Genomic DNA, 5,646 nt, shown 5'->3' on the forward strand with positions numbered 1-5,646 from the left:
CCACTACCCCCACGAGAGAGGGGAAGGGAGAGGGGGGGGGGTTGGGGAGGGATGTGTGCTGCTTGGGGAATAAGCGGATTGCTGGAAATCACAGAAGGAAGCTGGGAATCAGAAGTGCGGTTTTATTTCGGATGGGCCCTGCTGGCTGGGATGTCGGCCTGCCTAGCAAGCTCCGTGATGAACATGGGCGATAAACTCTGTCGGCCTGCTTATTGCAGAAAAAAAAAAAGTCGGTTGAAACCACTCAAGAATGAGACTGGTAAAGCCATACAAATACTTTGTTTTCCGTCTTCAAATCGTGAGAATACCACCCAGATGTTGTTTTTTTTCAGGACTGTCCATGAATGTTATTTCAATGATGCCTTAGTGTAACAGTGGCTCATGTAGATAGATAACAGTGGCATATTTTAATCGCTTGCTGTTTGTTAGACTAAAGTTCAGTTCAAGTTCAGTTCAGTTCAAAATACTTTCATTGTCTGCTTTAAGCAATTAAAACATCATTTTGTTTCCTTCTGGCTCGTCAACAAATACCAAGAGAAGAAAACGAATGAGCATCTGAACTGGTACACCAACCACTGTCACCTGTAGATGGATAGAATTTTGAAAAACAGTAATATATATATATATATATATATATATATATATATATATATATATATATATATATATATATATAAAAGAAGAGAAGAAGCTATTCATAATTTTCAACAAGAAAAAAATCTACAATCTTTCAACTTATCTCTTCTTTTTCATGGGAATTTTTTAATTATTTGTTGTTAATAGACCAACGTCGATTTCCTCAATCATTTTTTTTCTCTTTTTTTAAATCGTGATCAGTCCACGTGGAGTATCATAGCTGCCGGCGGAGATTTGCATTGCAACTGAGACAAAAGCCGAGGGGGTCTTGAAATTCTACTGCATATTATGCGCGGCGGAGGCAGGTAGGAACAGGAAGGCAGTGGCAGGACTTCACATGCTGATCTGGAGGATCGAACATAATCTCCACTTCTCACTCACGCCAACCGTAACAGGGATTCGAATAACAATTATATCCAGACTGAACAACGCTCTGTCCGATATCAAGCTACGTCTTCCCCCCCACCCCCACCCCCCCACACACTCCCTTCCCCCTCCTCTCTTTGTCTCTCTCCATATTCAGGCACCGGCTGGTACTATCGAATGTCGTGTGTGAAAAAGGAAGACCTGGTGGAACTACGCACCCCTTCCTGAGTGGGAACTGGTTTGGGGACCGAGTCAGGGACTCTCCGAACGAATGGCCAGAGTTCCGTCCGTGAAGCCCCGCGAAGTTGTGATATGAACTTCCGGTGTTGTGAATGTCACTCGGAGGGGGGAGGGAGGTGACGGAGGAGGCGGGGTGGAGGGGGGGGTGTCGTATACAAGAGAACCCGACCGTGTGGTGCGCATATTGTATTCTTCTTACAGTGGAGTCCAATGCTTGTAGTTGTTTTGTCGTTATTACGACTTGTCTTCTTGAATGATTTTTCGTGCGTTACTGATTTCGGTGAGACAACCGAGCTGAATGATGATGTCTCTCTGTTCGCGTTATTTGGGACGTCAGCTGGTTTGCCCGGGATGTGTGGGTGTTAAATGAGCAACCCCTTATGGGGATTGTAACACGATTGTTATTATGAATACTACAACATTGATTAACCATTTGACTTGTTTTAAGTTAGCGGTAAAACTGTAAAACTAATCTACTTACATCCCCCCCCCCCCGCAACCCCCCCCCCCCCCCCCCCCCGCCCCCTCTCCGTCTCCCTCATCCCTCTGTCATCATAGGGCACAGTTGGTTATTTTTGCTATATTCTCGGTCTCCCACTCCATAAAGCCTGAAACCGATTTCCACATTTTCCACATCGGCTTTGAAAAAGATATGGTTACGCGCATGCGCGCGCGCGCGTGCATGTGTGTGTGTGTGTGTGCGTGCGTGCGTGCATGGGTGGAGAAGGATGAACGAGTGTATTATGTGTGTGCCGTGCAGAACCTTTCGGGATTTCTCAGTTCTTGGAGTGTTTACTGCAGTCCGCTGCACATCCCCCGGTACACTGCACCTTGAAGGCAGAACAGCAGTAGCTCTGCAGCACGACACAAAACAAGGAACGATTTCCTTGCCAAGTGGAAGACTTCATCACAATCTGCCAGTCAACCTAGTTTGTTTCCACCCTATTTTGTTTCCGTGTCACTTACACTAAACTTCCTTGAAAGTTCATCTGTGTGTGAGCCCTGAAATGGACCTGTTGTGGTCGGACGTGCGTGCGTGTGTGTGTGTGCGTGTGTGTGTGTGTGTGTGTGTGTGTGTGTGTGTGTGTGTGTGTGTGTGTGTGTGTGTGTGTGTGTGTGTGTGCGTGTGTGTGTGTGTGTGTGTGTGAGACTGTCTGCCCTGCTTAATGCCCACCCTACGACATATCTGTCTTTTGACATACATATCCACCCATATATCTGTGGTTTAAAAAATAAAAAAAACCTGCCTGGCTGGCAACAGACAATACGACTCGATCTGATGTGTTCCTCTCTCTCTCTCTCTCTCTCTCTCTCTCTCTCTCTCTCTCTCCACAAATAAAACACACCTCCCTCCCCCAGTTTCGAACCATGACTAACTTCACTTCACCAGCAGCAGTGGAGTCACTTGAGAGATGACTAATCGTCCGTCATTTAATGCGGCAAGCAGATTCCCTTTGCCTTAGGTCTGCAGTCAGTATTAGGTCAAGGATACACCTTGCCATTATCACGTGCTTTATCTCCCCTCCCACCCACCACCCCTACCCCCCCACCCTCATGCTTCACGGCGGCAAGATCTTTCTCTCTCTCTCACACACACACACACACCAGCACAGCCCGCCAGTAGGCCCTGTTCCCCCCAAGAGAGCTTGTTGATGATGCAATGATCTCCCCTTGCCGACTGCAAAAGCCCCAAGGTGGAGGAGAGAAAGAGGAAACGAGAGGGAGAAAGCAGGGCGACAGCTCAGTATTGTTTTGTGAAGCGTCGGTTCTCTATTGTGTGTGTTTCTTGGGGGGAAGGGGGGTTGAGGGGGGGGTGGTGGTAGTGGTGATGGTGGGAAAGGGGTGCGGGTGGGTTCGGGGAGGCGTGGGGCGGGGAGTGTAGGGGGTGGCGGGGCTTGGGAGGAAGGGAAGGGGGGGTGGGGGTGGGGGGGGGGGGGTGGCGGAGAGATGCCATGAGTAAGAGGGCACGGTACGGTATGGGGAGTAGGGAGCACATCTGCTGCATCCAGCATCTGCGAAGCGTCCGTCTTCTTCTTCTCTTCTTTTTATCACAGAGCAAACAGAAAATGGTTTATATTCAGCGGTGACTGACTAGATGCACGACTCTAGTGTGTGAGTGTGACCTTCATTTTTTGTATTTTGTGACTGAGCCTTTTGTTTTTAGCCAAGTAGTATATATATATATATATGTGTGTGTGTGTGTGTGTGTGTGTGTGTGTGTGTGTGTGTGTGTGTGTGTCTGTGTCTGTGTGTGTGAGAGAGAGAGAGACAGACAGACAGACAGACGGGAAGAGATAGAGAGAGAGATGTAAGTTGCTTGTTAACTCATTTTCCGACATCAGTATAATATGTCACAAATGCTCTATGCACTGAAAGACCAGTCAACTGAAAATGTGAGAATAGAACCAGTTTGGATTCGTTCTGGATTTAGGGCAATTGTAAATTTGTTTTCTTTCTTTTTTTCTTTTTGATTTAATTTTTATCTGTCAGTCTACACACACACACACACACACACACACACACACACACACACACACACACACACACACACACACACACATATATATATATATCAAGAGAGAGAGAGAGGGAGACAGTGAGACAGACATAACGAGAGGGTGGGCAATGGCCTGAAGTGGCAGAAGAAGAGAAAAAGAGCTCCTGAAGTGATGCTGTGAGGACGAGTGAAGAGAGGAGGTAAGATGTAGCTGGCACTGTAAAAACAGGCAGCAGTCACTTCCCTTGAAGCTAACTCAGCCAGAGATATTCGTCCCCTTGTGTCCAGCTTACGGCACACACACACACACACACACACACACACACACACACACACACACACACACACACACACACTTTAATCCCTAGGCCTCCGGCCCCTAGAAAGAGGTCAAAAGTACACAATATGGTGATCACGTAGCGACAACTCAATGTAAAATACATACTAACTTAAACCTGTAGGACAAAACTGCTTCTTGTACATTGTAAATTAATTCTAAACTTCTTCATTGCTGTCAACGAATTCCTGTTGTATCTTCAGGGCATTAAATATATAAACACAGAGTTTAAGAATACTGTAAATTGAACCATTCCGGCTTCAGTCAGCAAGTGGAACATACGATTGACCTTCAGAATTCAGAGAGAGAGGAGGGGGTGGTGTGTGGGGATGGGGCATGAAATACAAGAAAATATCTCACAAAACTATTCAGCCCTCATCTTCGCTGCCGCGGACACACTTGCTTACCTTCTTCTTCTTCTGCGTTCGTGGGCTGCAACTCCCACGTTCACTCGTATGCACACGAGTGGGCTTTTACGTGTATGACCGTTTTTACCCCGCCATGTAGGCAGCCATACTCCGTTTTCGGGGTGTGTGCATGCTGGGTATGTTCTTGTTTCCATAACCCACCGAACGCTGACATGGATTACAGGATCTTTAACGTGCGTATTTGATCTTCTGCTTGCATATACACACGAAGGGGGGTTCAGGCACTAGCAGGTCTGCACATATGTTGACCTGGGAGATCGTAAAAATCTCCACCCTTCACCCACCAGGCGCCGTCACCGTGATTCGAACCCGGGACCCTCAGATTGACAGTCCAACGCTTTAACCACTCGGCTATTGCGCCCGTCACTTGCTTACCAATTTGCACTGATGAGAAATAAAGAAGAGAGACACAAACGAAATGTTGGAACCAATGTCAGAGTTCCTTCGGGTTGTGGAAACACGTAAATGCCCATCACTGATGCACGGTAGAGTCATCATCATGTTGAGCAATGTAAAATATAAAGATAAAGAACAAGAATACGATGACTATACAGACCCTTAGATACTGTCAGTGACACATTTTTCTGCACTGACACCTGATCTTTGATATCTGTAGCCTATCAAAATGTACGGAATCGAGTAAAGACAGGCATCAAGGCACAGAGTCAAATGTATAGAAAAGAACAGACTGACGGACTATCCTGTTCCTGTGCAGATAGGATATGTGGAAGAACATCTAATGAATTATCTTGTTCCTGTGCAAAAAAGGATATGTGGAAGAACATCTAATGAACTATCCTGTTCGTGTGCAAAAAAGAAAAAGAAAAAAGATCTGTTGAAGAATATCTAATGAACTATCCTGTTCGTGTGCAAAAAGGGATATGTGGAAGAATAGCTAAAGAACTATCCTGTTCTTGTGCAAAAAGGGGTCTGTGGAAGAATAGCTAACGAACTATCCTGTTCTTGTGCAAAAAGGGATATGTGGAAGAATAGCTAAAGAACTATCCTGTTCTTGTGCAAAAAGGGGTCTGTGGAAGAATAGCTAACGAAGTATCCTGTTCTTGTGCAAAAAGGGATATGTGGAAGAATAGGTAAAGAACTATCCTGTTCTTGTGCAAAAAGGGGTCTGTGGAAGAATAGCT

The sequence above is a fragment of the Babylonia areolata genome, chromosome 18, assembly GCF_041734735.1.
Source record: "Babylonia areolata isolate BAREFJ2019XMU chromosome 18, ASM4173473v1, whole genome shotgun sequence".
Classification (NCBI taxonomy): Eukaryota; Metazoa; Mollusca; class Gastropoda; order Neogastropoda; family Buccinidae; genus Babylonia; species Babylonia areolata.